This window comes from Pelodiscus sinensis, chromosome 8, assembly GCF_052426305.1.
Source record: "Pelodiscus sinensis isolate ZL-2025 chromosome 8, ASM5242630v1, whole genome shotgun sequence".
Taxonomy (NCBI): domain Eukaryota; kingdom Metazoa; phylum Chordata; order Testudines; family Trionychidae; genus Pelodiscus; species Pelodiscus sinensis.
This window is the reverse complement of record NC_143059.1, coordinates 42683662-42700585: the sequence shown is the minus strand read 5'-3', so window position 1 is coordinate 42700585 and position 16924 is coordinate 42683662. Positions and strand designations below refer to the sequence as shown.

Below are 16924 nucleotides of genomic sequence, written 5' to 3'. Positions count from 1 at the left end.
GTAACAATGTGCATTATGATTAGCTGATTCAACAAACACAGGCTACTTCAGCCAACCAGAAAACAGTTTATTCATCAAAGGCTGGCGTTTGGTTTGTTTTCTTGTATTTCTTAACAATTTGATTTCTGCACAACACTATTTTGGTTTCCTCAATTCTGTTTGTCTTAGAAAAATTATTTATTGGGTGTTCCCATAATCACAACTCATCCACAAAAGTGCAGTTTTTTTTTAAAGTACAATGTCCTTCATAAAGAAACTGATCTCGGAGTGGCTCCTCTTTTTTGTTTCTTTTAATTATTTGTATAGATTGGGACTATCTGTAAACAAACCAAATGTGCAAGTAATAGATAAGTACTCAGCAGATCTACTGCAAGGTTTCAATAAAGGACTGTTTATTATGAGAAAAACAGTGAGCATCTTTTAACATATGACCTTGTAAGGTGACTACATAGCATAGAATGACTCAAATGTGTGCTTCTTTGAATTCTGCAGTTACATAGCATTGTAACTATAATATCATACTCTTTATTTTAAAAAAGTAATTTTAAAACAATTGAAACCAGCCATGTAACTATCTGACTACTTGACACAGATTCCATGTTCTACTACATAAATCACCTTTGAATGTTTTGGGTCTGCTTTTTTAAATAAATATACTCTGGATAAACTTTTTAGATAAAATTACTGTTGAAACTCTTTCTACTCCAACAATAATAGTGAAACTTTCTATTAACCCTTTTAAAAGCATAAAGTAACATAATTCTCTCTCTCTATATATATAAATAAATAAAAGGGCATTCTGCCTGTCTCCTTCTGGAAACTGAAATACCTCCTTGAGCTATTTCTCCTAAAGAGACAAGATGGGTGAGGTTATATCTTTTATTGGACCAGCTTCTGCTGGCGAGACACACAAGTTTTCAAACTTACATAGAACTCTTCTTCAGGTCTAGGAAATGTACATTCTCAGTGTCACATCTAAATACACACCCCTTTTCACTGAATCTAGTGAGCCGTATTCTGCTCTCATTTAAACATAAGCAACCTCCTGAAAGCTAATGGCTTGTATGGGGCTATAACAGAGGATCAAATATGGCTGTGTAAATATGTTCACATATGGGCTATATCAGGAGAGGCCAACCCGCGGCTCTTGAGCCGCATGCGGCTCTTTGATTAAAGAAATGCGGCTCCTGCTGGTTCTCAGCCATGCGCCCGGACTGCTTATGGCTGGTCACTCTGAACACACGTACCGGTGCCTGGAGGAAGAAGCGCATGGCGGCAGCTCCAGGACCCAGGCATTAGTTAGAGTGGGGGAGGGGATGCCTGGCTCTGCGGGGGGAAGAGGGTTGGGTTAGAGCAGGGGGGCTGAGGGTGCCTGGCTCTGGGGGAGAGGAGGCAGATTGGGTTAGAGAGGTGGGGAGGCTGAAGCACCTTAAACTCAAAGTCTTCATGGATGCAGAATAAGGCAGCCAACACAGATGTCTTATTTAAATTCCAGGGCCAAAAAAGAATCAGCATGTACCCGGTTTACACTGTTTCTTTAAAGAAAATTCAAAGGCTATTGTTTGCCAGGCTGAAATAATTAGACGTAATTAGGTTTTGTCTGAAATGTTCTGTAATGTTATTTTCATCACTACATTTTGTGTACTCTGTCTCTCTCTCTATATATATATAGATATGTAAAAATAAATACATAATACATGGCTCTTTGCACTCTATCCACCGCTATTTTGGCTCTTCGTTTCTAATTGGTTGGCCAACCCTAGGCTATATGATAAATATGTTGCATGTCCTTATGTATAGGAAGCATCTCAGGCATGTTGGACATACCCATCAAATGCTCTCTATATAACCATCATCACCTTATTATCGAACAACCTCCCAGATACTGCTCTACATTTATAAAGAGTTAGTGTAGATGTTTACTAATAAATGTCAGTGTACATATTGCAATAGTTGGAGCAAAATTCTCCATGAGATTTCTGACAGAAATGTCTCTTCTCCAAATGTTTCTGTGTGTCAAATGGGGATTTGTGGGCTTGTCTACCCTGGCAAGTTACTCAGATGGAACTTTCTTGCTCAGAAGTTGGGGAAACACCCAAGCACTGCAAGTTGCAGCACTGTAAAACACCAATGTAAGAAGGCTCCCAGCCTCCTATGTTTACAGAGAGCACTGACAGAGTTCTCTCCCAGCACTGGTGCACTGACCATACTTTCACTTTAAAGTGCTTCCATGGCAGTGCTTTAATGTTTTAAGTGTAGACTTAGCCTATTTCCTAAGTTGAAATCCTGGCCCTATTTAACTAAATGCCCCAAATCATATTGGGATCAATGGGATCAGATGAAAAGCCTATTTTTGTGGAAAGCCATGCATGCTTTGGCTATAGAAATGTGTGTTTTGCAATGTTTGTGTCTCAGGATGATATTTTTATATAATCTATTCAGCAGAAGGATGTGCTTACCACCTCTATGTAGTTGGACACCCCTTGAACCAAAACCAAATGGATAGTTGTATTTCATTTGAACACTGACTATTTGTTGGTCAAATCTTGGTCTCCAAATTTTTCTATCCCCAACTGGTCTGTCCACAGTAATGGGTATCCTACAAATCCTATCAAAATAATTAGAATAGTCTTTAAAACCCAGATTTCAGAGACTGCCACAGAAGGTTTGAAATGATTTCCATAGGTCTGCTTGTTCACAGAGATCCTTAAACTATGGGATGATCTGCAGCCCTTAAGGGACAATGTTGGCCTTCTCAAACTAAAGAACAAGAAACCACATACTGTTGGCAAATACCTTCCTGATGCAACATTTCAAAATACATCCTGAATACTGGTCTTATGTGCTTTAGCAAAGCTGGCATTAATTCTCCCCACTAGAATTTATAGAAGTAGAATTATAGACATACAAACTAAAACTAAAGACATACATGAAAAACTAAAATCAGCTGGTTATTTTAAACCATAACTGATGAAATTACAAAACTGCATATGTCTTTGCCATCCAAGTATTCATTTAAATAATGAAGACCTCAGCTTCTCTTCTTTGGGCAAATTGTTAAACCTTTCTCTGCTTCAGTTTGCCCATCTGTAAAACTTAACGCACTTTCACCTCACAGAGGTGTCATAAGATTTAGCACAGGAGTGGGCAAAAGGGCCTCCACGGGCCGGATCTGGCCCGCCAAGCAGGTTGATCCAGCCGTTCCCCCACCCCCAGGCCAATTAGGGCCCGGGGCGTGGGGGAAACACATGAAGTTTCCTCCCCCTTGCCAGGAGCACGTGGTGCTTAGAAGCGCCATGTGCTCTTGGAAGGGTGGGAGGAGACATTGTGCGCTGCCATGCTTCCAAGCCCTGATTGGCCTGGGGACAGAAGGAGGAGCACACAAAGTCTCCTCCCATCGCCAGGAGCCTAGGGAGAATCTTGGGGGGGGGGGCGGGGGCAAAGATTTCCTGTGTTCTCCAACCCCCAGACCAATCATGGTCTGTGGGTGGGAAAGCATCTTGACCCCACCCCTTCCACTTGAGGCCCAATCCCTTCCGGAGCAGTCCAGGGCCACTTCAAAAATTTCTGAAGTGGCCCCCTGGCAAAAAATTATTGCCCACCCCTGCTTTAGTAGCTGTAAAGTACTTTGAAATCCTTCAGTGAAAGGTACTGTATACACTTAAAGTATTTCTTTATCTTGTTCTGCATATAGACCCAAAGACTGATGTCCATGCTAGTACTGGATATAACTGACATATTTTACTCTCAGATACACGTGTACACATAACTTTGCAATCCACATAGATGACTCTGGTTAGAAGGATAGAAAATCAAGTAGGCAATGGACATGTGGATACATTTTAGCATTCAGGAGTGAATGAACAATTCCTGTTGATTTCAGTAGGAACTGGGTGTGCATATCCATGTGCAGAATTTGACATTACTTGTTTCCTTTCTTCTATTTTCTGTCCTTTTAACACCATTTACCTATATTCTGGTCACTGCTCATACTAGTCTTGGTTCCCATAACATACTTTGAGTGACACTTAAATCTAATGTTGAAAATAATTTTCACTGCCAGGAGAATGTAGATTGATTACACTTTCTTTCTCCTCATGTGCCATGATGCTTCTCTATACTTTCGTTATATCATCATATACTGAATATTAGTTAAGTCTCCCAGAGCACGTCCTGAAAAACTTCTAGGTGGTTCAAGATAAAGGGTAACCATCAACACAAAATTTTGCTTCCTTATTTCATCCATTTGATATTTATTGTACTGCTTTCTAAAAAGATTTAAAATGAATTTTTAGAATGGTATTCTCATTTTACAAGAACATTCCATAATCTATTGCTCTAACACAATCATATGATTTTCTCGCCCCTTTATGTCATTTCACCCCTTGAGTCTTCAGTCTAATATTTAACTAAGGCTTTGTCATCACTTCTAAAAATTAAAGCACAGCCATGGCAGCGCTTTTAATTAAAAGTGTGGCCATGGCAGGAGCACTGGGAGAGAAGTCTCCCAGTGCTCTAGATAAACCTCCTCCACAAGACAAGTAGCCCCATATATTCTGGCACTTTACAGTGGTGTAAATTGCTTCACTTGTGGGGAGGGATGTTTTTTAACTCCCTCGAGCCAGAAAGTTGCAGTTGTGCAATAACTTGTCAGTGAAGATCGCCTAAGTCTTCTCCACAACACAGGTCTGGCAGAGGCAACAGCACTTTGCAAGCTTCCCGGTGCCATTTAGCAATTTACCTTTGTACTTGATTTAGAGTAACCACTCACCAAGACAATGTCCACTTCCATGCCCATTCAGTGCTTGGCATCTCTCTGCAAGACTGCTAGTATCAATTGTGATGGTTGTTTTTGTGATAAGGACATTTAGTCCTCAAGGAACTAGATTGAGATTAAACCCTTTTCATGTACACATCAATTTCCAGTTACTATCAAACTAGGCTAAATTTGATTTAGGAGTCGGGGGGGGGGGGGACGACCTCTACATCCCATACCAATCCCATGATGAGACTCAGTCCCCCTACTAGTTATTTCAAAAGAGACATCTGAGATATCAGGTGCCAGGTTGCCTGTTAATTGTGCCCCCTAGGCTTTACAATTCACTGCCTAATGACAGCAGATTGGATATTCTGTGTTTACTTCATTTGGAAACAGACGGAATAATGACATTTTTGTTTTCCAAGCTCTTTAATTAATCTGAGATATATAGGCTATTATTTAAGTTCTGTGCCCTAGGAGGGTTCCTCTGCACTATTCCAGAATCACATATTGTATCAATTTCCTGTTTAAAAACAAAAACAAAAAAACTTAGGTGAATAGAGCATTTGCTTGTTTGTTGTTATGCCAATTTGTGTGGGAAAAAATAATCCTATAACTGAAATCAATGGCTAGTAGACACTATCACGTACTCAGTAATACATAGCATAGTTTTCAGTCTGAAAGACAAGGAGCAAGAGAGAATAGGGGAATTTCTCCTTTTTTCTAAAAACTTTGCCGCTGAATTGCCTCTTAAAGATGAAAGTCCCAATCACATAAAAGAGATCAGTAAATACTACTACACAGTAACAATCACAAGCAGCACTGTTGGATTTATATCAAAGAGATTTTTACATAAATACAATTAATTGCCAGATGACAGCAGTCTTGTTAAGATTTATCTGTGCATAGCCAGTCAATTTCCTTGAGAGAAAAAAGTCACAAAGAAAAATAGGAAATATCAGGAAATACTGAGCTTCTCACACAACAGTATGTGCATTGGGGGACAGCAAAGATGTATATAATACCAAGAAAATGTAAGTGTTGATATCCCAGGCAGTTGGGACTCTGGGAGAAACTCTGGGAGAAACACCACATTTTCATTAATGTGACAGATTCCACATTTTCTTTTTGCCTTCAGCTACAAGTCAGCTTTCTTGTTACCATTTCACAAAACTCCTTCTTGAGGAACAATGATGCAAGAGTCAAGCCAGATTTGACCGATAACAGTGTGTTTTGATTTTACAAACATGAATTTGTTATGTACAATAGAAAAAGCAAAGGATTAGGAGCAAGGAGACTATGGGGTTCTAATCCCATCTGAGTCATTTACAGTGTAACACCAGGGAACTCACTTGACCTGCCTGTTGTTAGTAAACTCATCTAGAAATTGGATACAAACTGGACCTCAAGAGAGCATCCAATGCTTCTCCTGAGCCTCTTAGAATTAATGAATTCAAATAAAAACAATGGTTTATATATACAGTGATATACACAAGAACAGGCTCACCGACGGGGGAGAGGGGGCAAAGGTGGCAGGTGGACCTGGGATTCAAGCAGTGGTGGCGGCCAGAGCCCCGGGCTCCTTTGCTGGAGCACCATGCCCTGCGCTCTGAGCAGCACTAAGGGCTAGGGGGTGTGCTATGCTTCAGGCAGCACTGAGGGCCAGCTATCCTTGACCCCATCCCTTCCAGGAGCACAGAGCCATCCCTCCCACTTTTCTCAGGCGCCTCTCTGCTGCACAGGAATCAAATACATTTTTAAGAGAAATCCCTTCTTTTAATGGCAGGTCTTAACTGATGCTAATAGGTGGACTGTATGCTTCGAGGTAACTAAACGAACATAGAAATGCTGTACTATTGTTGTAGTGAAGTCAGCCCAAGGTATTAGGCAAGGTGGTTTTAGCCAGATGGAAACAAAGCAGTTATAACTCAGTTTCAAAGAGCCTCCCTTTTTCTCCTTTTAGATGGGTACTTTCCTACCAGACTGAGTTTTGCTGTTGTCAGACTTTAGTGGGACAAGATTTCACCCATAGTACATGATAAACAACTTAGAGGACTAAAAAGTATCCCTTCAAGTTATCATCCTCTAGGACACTAAATAGTTTTAAATTTTTTCTATTATATATATATATGAAAAGTGGCAGAACTGGGAGCACCAACTATTTTTAAGATTTCCTAGTACTTCATTAAAGTATCCTGTTTTCAGTTATTTATAACTTTAATTGGGCTGAAATTTTCCCATGTTTGGGGTCTAACTTAAGTGGTTGCTTTTTAAAAAAAATGCAGCCAAGATATTTTAACTACTGCCAATATAATAAAATAGAATAAAAGATATTCCCAGTAAAAAAAAAAATATTGTTCTCCCCCATTTAAAATAAATGAATGACATTTTCTTTAGAAATCTTTAGAACACCAAGTCTGGGAATTGTGACCTGAAATTTCACAGGGACATGATCTTTGTGTCAGGGATGTGTGTCATTTGAAAATCTGCCTAAATTTTGCCAAGTTTAAACCTTTGAAAAATTGTAGCTCATAAATGCTCAGTAGAAGCCAGGTCTACCCTAGACCTGGAAAGTTGGCTTAAGGTGTGCAACTTCAGCTATGTAAAATACATAGATAGAGTCAGTTTAGCTTAAGCTGAGCTTCACAGCATCTCCACAGCAGGAGGTCGATGTGAGCAAATACTCCTGTCAGCTTCCCTTACTCCTCATGACTGCAAGGATTACAGGCACTGCCTGGAGCTGCCCTCAATGTTCCCTTTATGGGTCTATACTAGAGCCGCTAAATCAAAAGCCAGAACGTCAATCTCCAGCGCTGTGAGTGAAGACATGCCTAGAATGTAACAGATAAAATCTCTGAAAGTTCAATTCCATCCTTCTAAGCATGCTTTCAAGGCCGTCCTGAGAGGATGCGGGGCCTGGGACATCCCCTAGCCCCTACCTGCCTCTTCCTGCCCCTGTTCTGCCCAGACTACATCCCTCTCCTTCTACCAAGTCCCTGCCCCTTGCTCTGCCCCACCCTGCTTCTTCCTGCCCTTGCTCTGCTTCCTTCCCACCCTCACTCCACACCTTCCCTGAAGCCCCCTCCCCTGAGCAACTGTGGGAACTAAGTGGGCTAGGGCTTGGTCACTCCACTTCCTGCCTCTACCGGTGAGTGCAAGAATGAGTCCAACCCCTGCTACCAGTGCCAGGCCCCCCACTAATTCCTTGGACCACCCTGGGCCCCATGCAACCATATGCCCCTGAAGCACAGGTCTGCCACAAAGTGTGGGGTCTGGGGTGGTTGCCTCAAACTATCCTATGGATGGAACAGCTCTGCATGCTCTGTCCCCTCACAGCTCCTACGTATGACCAAACTTCATACGCATCATCCCCAGAGAGCAACCAAGCAAGCTGCAAGCCAGGGCTCCAGGGATGTAATTAGACTTTCCCTGTAATTAGAGGCTCCCAATTGCTCTGAGAAGGGTGTGGAGAAGGTTCTGGAACTGAGAGCTGGAAGCCTGTATATCCTGTGCAGTTAAAGACCTTGGTACTGGCACCTAAGCCTCAGCTTGGAATGTAGAGCAGAAAAAAAAAACCATGGGATGAGAAAGAAGTAGGTTGGGATTGGATGTAGAGAGAGAAACTAATTCTGAGCGGCTAAGCAAAGAGGGTGAATCTGGGAGACGGGGTGGGGATGGGAATAGAGGCTGTATCTGGTTGAGCTGGATGCAAGACTAGGAGCAGATGAGGAACATAGAGGCATGGGGATTGCGAATTAGTTGATTTGGTGGGGAAACATTGAGGTAAGGTGAAGAGGTGGAAGGAGAGGGGTGACTGGGTTGGTCTAGGGGAGAAACTAGGAACCAGTGGGGAAAAGAAACAGAACAGGACTGGGCTGGAGAGGAGGGGAGACTGATCTGACAAGGAGCTGTGATGTAGAGGGAAAAACTAGGACTGGTTGGGCATAGAGACTGAGAGAAGGATCCAAGAAGGTGAGACAGAAATTGCATGAGGACGCTGGGCTGATGTGAATGCGTTATGATCGAGTCTTTAATTACATGATCACAGACTACTCTTTCTACAAGATCCCTGCCTCATTCAGTGCACAGGGCTTGACCTGGGTAGAGTCAGGATTGTGAAGTGAAAGAAGCTATTGTCTGTATGCTGCCAGACTTGTTTGTTGCAGAAATTGGAAGATGTATAATGAAAAAGGTAGAGAATTTCAAGAATAGTAAAGATGGTCTCTTGTGCCCTGGATTCTATCCCTGTGTCTCAGTGGGTCACTAGTTGTGAGCACCTCATTTTCTGAGTCTTCAACTTGAGATCAGCAAGAGTGCTGAACACTCAGGCTATGTCTATACTGCAGGTGTTTTGAGGAAGAGGAAATGCAAATGGACCACTCATTTGCATATCTTGCACTTTCATTTGCATATTTTCTTCCTATCCTTATTGCAGAAGAGGTTTTTGCAATAAAAAGCCCTGTGTAGATGGGGCCATTTGTCAGAAAAAAAAACCATTTTGCACAAGAGCCCTTATTCCTCAAAAAATGAGGTTTAAAGGCTCTTGTGCAAAGGGCTTTTTTCCGACAAATGGCCCTGTCTACACAGCAGTGCTTCAATATATGAAGTGCTATAGAATGCAAAGTACTCTGACAAGACAGGTCCTAGGCACCCCAAACTGGACACCAAAAATTAGTGAAAATTTTTGGCCTTAACTTCCCTCTACCTCAGTAATGAGGAAATTAATAATTCTGTCTTCAGAGTAGACCCTAACCCTTTGAATAATGTGCCATAAATAGAGCCTGGGGCCACACATTGAACAACAAGAGAAAACAGACTATTGAATAGCTGCTGATGTAGTGAGCAGTATCTATTTGGTGCACTGAATGACACAGGAGAGCTGTGGAGGGGAGAATGTGATCATGTAGTTAGAACTGTATCATAATGCAGATGCACAAAAGGGCTGAATGAAAGCTGCAGAAACAAACTTAATACTGACATTTCTTAATTTTTCAGTGCTTGACTTTGTAAACAATGCTTTTTAATGCTTTTTTTGGGTGTACTTTTCACACACCGCACACTACTGTTAATTTAATGAAGCATTCCCTCCCCCCACAAGATTTTCCATGTTTGTCTCTCATTTGCACTCCACCACAGAAGGGCTCGGTCCTATGTGACATTCATAAATTTTCCTTGCAGAAAGAGGTCAGGTTCAGGACTTAGCCTTTACTTCACAGAAGGAAAGCTGGTAAATTTGCTGGCTAAGGAGTTCAGGGTCAAACTTCCTTTGTTACTCCCCATTTCAAACATTTCTCTTTCACTTTTGCTTCTCTCCCACATTTCCCTTTCTTCCAGTTAAGGCTCCCTATATCCTTTTGATCACTGTTGCATTTTTTCCCTATTTGTTCCTGTAAATATATTAGTCACAAAGCTCTTTTTTCCTTCTTCTCATCAATTGCTTTTAACTCTGGATCTTGATTGTCTGTGTTTTGTTTGATTTTTTTTTTATCTGGACCCTCTCACTCACTTTCTCTGTTTATCTCCATTTTAGGCTTGATTCTTACTAACCGGGAGATTATAAATATAGGAGATTAAGGCAGGGAGGGTTTGAAAGTGATCCTGAACTATAGATTTCATCATTCTAAGGAAAGGAAGGAGTGACAGAAGCAGAATAAGGAAAATGGATTTCAAAAGGCAGACTTCAACAAAGTTGGAACTGGTAGGTAAGCTTTCATGGTAAGAAAACGTAATGGGAAAAGAAGTTCAAGAGAGCTGGTGGTTTCTCAAAGAGACAATATTGTCATGATCTGGATGGGTGAAACCTTGTTGTGGTAAATACAAACCCTATTTAAGACAAAGGGCGTGTGGCTGAATATTGTTTTGGGTAGGTATGAGAGAACACCCAGCTCCATGAACAACAGGGGAAAAAAACAACAAATAGTTGGGTAGCACTTTATAGACTAACAAAACATGTAGATGGTACCATGAGCTTTCGTGGGCACAGCCCACTTCTTCAGATGACCGGAGTTTTGAGTTTAGGATGTGCAGAATAAAGTGCTACCAGACCATTTGTTGTTTTTTTCTGTACAGACTAACTCAGCTACCCCCTGAAGCTTCTGAACAGGGGAAGAGACAGACAGAGGAAAAGAGGCAAGAAAAGCCAGGCAGGAGCCAGCAGTATCAGCCTAGAAAAAGCTAACAAACTGCTCCTTTGTTCTTGGTTCCTTCTGCATTCACATTCAGAGACAGCACTTTGTACATTCTTTGTAACTAAACAAAACTGCATCCAAGAAATACCTGATTATCACCACTTTCTACAATCTACATGGAACATTCGGGCTGGAGGAGGACTAGGCAAACTTTGCTTAACTGCCCTGTCAAAAAGGGCAACAATAACAAAGGCACAACAGCAAGCTATGGCAATGTAAAAGAAAGATAGGAAGAATAAAAGAGGACAGTATGGCTCCAAGAGAAGTTTTTTAGTGACCTGAAAATCAAAAAGGAATCCTACAAAAACATGGGACAAATTGCTAAGGAGCAGTAAGAAAAGAATGGCACAAGTATGCAGGGACAAAGAGAGTAAGGCACCAAATAAGTTATGCTTAGCAAGGAGCATAAAAGGCTCATACATTCTAGAAGAACTATGAATTAAGTGTTCCTTCATCTTTTTCTTGCTCATAAGTCCTTTGCTTGTCAGGAAAGGACAGCTAATAATGGATGACATCAAGACAGCTGAAGTGTTTAATAATTATGTTGTTAATCATGACCAAATACGGTACAGCATTAACTACAAGGGAAGCAGAAACATAAGCCAAAACAGGGAAAGAATGTGTAAAAGAATATTTAAATAAGTTAGATGTTTTCAAGTCAGCAGAGCCTGATGAAATGTACCCTAAATTATTTAAGGAAACAACTGAACCACCTCAGAACCTTCAGCAATTATTTCTGGGAACTCATGGAGGATGGATGAAGTCCCAGAGAACTGGAAAAAGCCACAAATAGTTTAAAAAAAAAAAAGAGGACCCAGAGAACTATGGACCATTCAGTCTAACTTCAATACCTGGAAAGATCCTGGTCAAATTATGAATCAATCTGTAAGCAACTAGCGGATAATAGTGCTATAACTAGTAATAATCAGCATGATGGGTCAAGAACAAATCATGTCAAACCAACTTACTTTCCTTCCTTGACAGGTTTACAGGGCTTAACAAATGGGGGAAGCTTCAGGCATGAATATATCTTGATTTTAATGCTTTTCACACAGTCACTGAGGACATTCTCATATGTAATTGAAGGGCTTGGGGTATAGATTAAATTACCACAAGATGGGTAATTACCTCAAAGAAAAGTTGCAATGGTTTGCTGTCAAACTGTGTGTACTTGTAACCCACACACCTAGGTTACGTCTAGACTGGCATGATTTTCCGCAAATGCTTTTAACAGAAAAGTTTTCAGTTAAAAGCATTTGTGGAAAAGAGCGTCTAGATTGGCACGGATGCTTTTCCGCAAAAGCACTTTTTGCGGAAAAGCGTCCGTGCCAATCTAGACGCGCTTTTGCGCAAAAAAGCCCCGATCGCCATTTTCGCCATCGGGGCTTTTTTGCGCAAAACAAATCTGAGCTGTTTACACTGGCCCTTTTGCGCAAAAGGACTTTTGCCCGAACGGGAGCAGCATAGTATTTCCGCAAGAAGCACTGATTTCTTACATGAGATCGTCAGTGTTCTTGCGGAAATTCAAGCGGCCAGTGTAGACAGCTGACAAGGTTTTCCGCAAAAGCAGCTGCTTTTGCAGAAAAACTTGCCAGTCTAGACATAGCCCTAGTGTGGTTCACTGTCCCATGTAGTTACTCTAGCCTGGCTGTCTGCCGGGAACAAGGGCTGCTGGACTCAGCACGCGCTGAGACCGAGCAGTCCCGTCCCATGCTGGTCGCTGAGCCTCTGCATTTTAAATGCAGTAAGAGTCCTGTGACTCTTACTGCATTTAAAATGCAGAGCCATAGTGCAGGTGGCTCCCAGAGCTCAAGCTGGCTCCTGAAGCTACCCCCACTGTGGCTCCGCAGAGCAGCGCTTATTGACTAATCATGTAGTTGATAAAACTTGTATCAACTACACGATTAGCCTGATAACAGCAATTTAACATCCTTACCTTGAACCTCAGTCCTCTCTGTCCCATCCCCTTAGCCTGTGGGGCTGGGACACCAGAGGAGTGAGGTGTCACAGTTAGGGGCCAGATCAGTGAGGGTTGGTGGTTTTTGAGGAAGGTTTTTTTTTTTTTTTTTTGCTTCTCACTTGTGTGGTCCCCAGCTGATTTTTCTGTGGGTCAGTGGCCCCCAACCCAAAAAAAGTGGCGAGAAGTCCAGTCCATGTTATGCATCTGACGAAGTGAGTCTTTGCCCACAAAAGCTTATGCTCCAACACTTCGGTTAATCTATAAGGTGCCACAGGACTTCTCCCCGCTTTTGCAGATTCAGACTAATATGGCTACCCCTCTGATACTTGAACCCAAAAAAGGTTCCCCGCCTTGAAATCTTTGCGTTGGCCACAAATTAATATTTTACTTCATTTAAAATGAAGTTTGATAAACTAGCACAAGGAAGTTAAAATGCTTAATCCGTTTAATAATTTAAATTAAACCATTCTCCCCAGCTACAGCGCTAGCAAAATGGCTCAAGTGTAATTATGTAATTAACAGTGAGTTTCCATTAGCAGCTGGTGCTCCACGGAAAGGTTTACATTGAGCCAGGTGGTTCATGGGCCAAAAAGTTTGAGAATCACTGAAATAGAGGCACTCCCAGCCTCTCCCTCCCCCCCCTGAATTAATGCATTGCAAGTTGGAACTATACTGCAATTGCATTAATCCATGGGAGGGTCCTGTGGGGGCCAAACCCATCCCTATTGGCAGAGGATAGTGGGAGTTCTTAGAGGGGTCACACAACACCCTTTCCTTCCTGTCACGTGTCCTTCTTAAGCCTGGAAGTACTACCTCCATGGGTGGGACTTTATGTGACAGGTAGGTGGGACCTAAGGTATCGGGGGTGTGGCTAATGTGTCCCGATTTTTGGTTCAAAAAATATGGCCACCGTAAACGTAGTGGCACTTAGACCACTTACAATGAGAGCTAAGAACAAAGGAGCTCTGCAGCCTAAGCTGCGAGCCAGCTGACTTTATAGCTCAAGCTGTAGAGGCTCCTACATTGAGGTCCCAGGTTCAAATTCATTTGGTGACAGTTGTGCATGTATGTAGTAGAATCCTGCAGGGATCTGTCTTGGGTCCAGTATTGTCAATGTTTTCATTAATGACTTAGGCAACGACATAGAAAACTTGCTTATAAAATTGGCAGATGACTCCGACCTTGGTGGGATTGTTAGCACTTTGAGGACAGGGTTAGATTTCAAAATGATCATGGCTACATGAAGATTTGATCTGAATCAACAAGAAAAATAATGACAAGTGCAAAATACTACACTTAGGAAAAAGATCAAATATACAGCTATAGACTGTGGAATAACTGGCTAAGTGGTAGCACTGCTGAAAAAGATCTGAGGGTTACAGTACATCGATATGAATATGAATTAAATGTGAAAAAGACTAGTATAATTAACAGAATTGTTGTATGTCAAACATGAGAGGTAACTGTGCCACTCTCCTCAGGCCTGGTGAGGCTTCAGCTGGAGTATCATGCCCAGGTCTGTGCACCACACTTTAAGAAAAACAAACAAATCGGAGAGAGTCCAAGAGAGCAAGAAAAAGGATTAAAAGTTTAGAAACCTTTATGCATAAGGAAAGGTTAAAAAACTGGGCATGTTTATTATTGAAATCAAAGACTGAAGAGGGATAGGATAGCCTTCAAATATGTTAAAAGCCGTTATAAAGAGAATGCTGATCAGTTGTTCTTCATGTCCACTGAAGGCAGGACAAGAAAAATGGGTTTAATGTGCAATAAAGGAGATTTAGGTTAGATATTAGGAACTAACTGTCAGGATAGTTAAGCTCTTAAATAGGCTTCCAATGAACATTGTTGAGTTCAACCGTAGAAGACTTTTAAGAACAGATTAGACAAACACCTGTCAAGGATGGCCTGGATTTATATGGTCCTGCCTTAGAGCAGGGGAGTGGATTAGATGACCTTGTGGTACCTTCCAACCCTACACTTCTGTTTTCTACTAGGAACTTGCAGGAGGCACTTGGAATATAAACAGGCTCAAGCACACCATGAACAATAGAAGTTGCATGGTCAGCAGGAAGTATAAAAAATGTAGCTTCCTCTGTTGAAAATATATTTGCTTTGACTTATTTCAGCTTTGGCTAGGAAGAGGGACAAACAAGTCTGGGGGCTGAAGAGCTGCTCACCCTTTCCGCTGCAGATATTACTTTAATCAACTAAAATGTAGCTGGAATCAGAGACTGTACTCTCAGCAATGGCAACAGCAAGGGGAGATTATCCAGACTGTAAGTTCATTGAGGGTAGAGACTGCCTTTTTGCACCGCACCTACCTCAGTGGAGTCCTGCTGCAAGACTTGGCCTACTAGGTGCTACAACAATACAAATAAAACAAGTCCTATCTGAAACCTAAACTGAAATGGAGGGTAACATTTTCAAAAGCACCAAAATGACTGAAGAGTTTCAGGTTAATTTTCCAAAGTGACAAGGTCACTCAGGACCCCAACTTCCACTGATTGTTTTCAGTGGGACATAGGACCTTAGGAGCCTAAGTCACTCAGGCTCTTTGGAAATATCTATCCAGAGTCTGAAACTGTTAGATGTTTCAGGTCTGACACATGACAGAGTGCTTGTTTCAAGCAAGTCTCCAGCTCCTATATTCCCAGCTTCTTTTGGGCTTCGATTTCTTCAGGCTGTCACAGGGTGGATGTGCCTGGTCCCCTCTGAGGCAGGGCTTTAGGCCTTTCAGGCCTTTCACTGTTTGCTCCACCCCATGAGCATCTCCATCTATAGGGACCAGGTCCTCACACTCTGCCTCTTCTCCCTTACAGTCTGTCTCAGTGGCCACAATCAATACAACACCCCTTCTTGGAGGGTATGAGGCTCAGCAGCCAGGGTCCTTTCCATCCTCTTTCCCAGGGTGGCGGGGCCTGGTGGCCTAAGCCAATTACCAGGGCTCGACAAACAATATAATCTACTCGCCCGTGACGAGTAGATTTCAACTGCGCACCCCATTCATTCACAGCGCGCGCGCGTGCGCTATGCGGTTCTTGCGCATGCGCAGTACGGGGCTGGCGAGCAGTTTTCACTGCTGTTCGTTAAGCCCTGCCAATTACCACTCCCTTCCCTTAGGGCAGTGGGGCCTAGCGGCCAGAGTCAGCATCAATCACACCCAGTTCACGGGACAATGAGGCATAGTGGCCAGAGTCAGTAGTCAGAACTGTAGCACCCTCTTGGGTATTAATGGGGCTGGGGTAAGGGTACCCAGACCCACCTTCTCCACCAGATCCCAGCCCAAAGCCCTGTCAGGGATGCGTGTGTCCCACCATTAGTTCAGCAAGGAATCTGCCTCAAACATGCTGAGCTCTCAGGGATTTCCCTCCCCACCCTGGGCTACTTCCTACCAGATTCATGGTAGGAAGCTGCTTCTTCAGTCTCTTTGGGCTGAGATCTTCTCCAGCCATCCCCCACTGGCTGGCCTCTGTGGTTTGGTCCATCCAGAGCGCTTCCTGCAGAGATCTGGCAGCAGCTCCTTCCTCCGCAGCAGTCAGCCCTGCCTGAGCTGCTCCACTGGCTTTTCTACTGGTCCTTCTGCTGGAGCATGCCCAGCAAGGCTGTGGGAGTGGAGCTCTCTCAGCCAGGTAATCCTGGTTTAACTCTTTCTGTCCCAGTGCAGGGTTGGTACACTCTATCTCACAGGCGTACAACAGAATGTTGGTCACGTATGAAGTCCAAGTTTTTAATCCTCTTTCAACATCCATGAACATTGATTTCTTATTACATGTGGCTCATGCGCTCATACATCTCAGAGGGCTTTCAGTGAACTATTAATAGAGCAATGACATTTCTTCAAAAAGCACTTGTGTATGTTCCAGAAAAGAATCAAAGTTTATGGCTCGAGTTGTTGAAAGTCTCAGGTAGTTAGGTGCTCAATTCCAATGGCGTTTCAGTGGGAGCTGGATGCTTTATGGTCCTTTGAAAAGCTAGGATGAACCCATAGTCCAATGGAAGTTAATGGCCAGGATT

The 16924-nt window shown here is 42.5% G+C and overlaps 1 protein-coding gene across 1 annotated transcript in view; it reads right to left on the bottom strand.

Annotated features, from left to right (window-relative positions):
• The window catches only part of ZNF518A (zinc finger protein 518A), a 60786-nt gene extending 44360 nt beyond the window's left edge, over positions 1 to 16426 (bottom strand). The window contains exon 1 of the mRNA XM_075935199.2: positions 16303 to 16426. The gene's annotated coding sequence lies outside the window, so the exon portion shown is untranslated. The remainder of the gene's footprint in view (positions 1 to 16302) is intronic.
• Between the last annotated feature and the right edge of the window lie 498 nt (positions 16427 to 16924).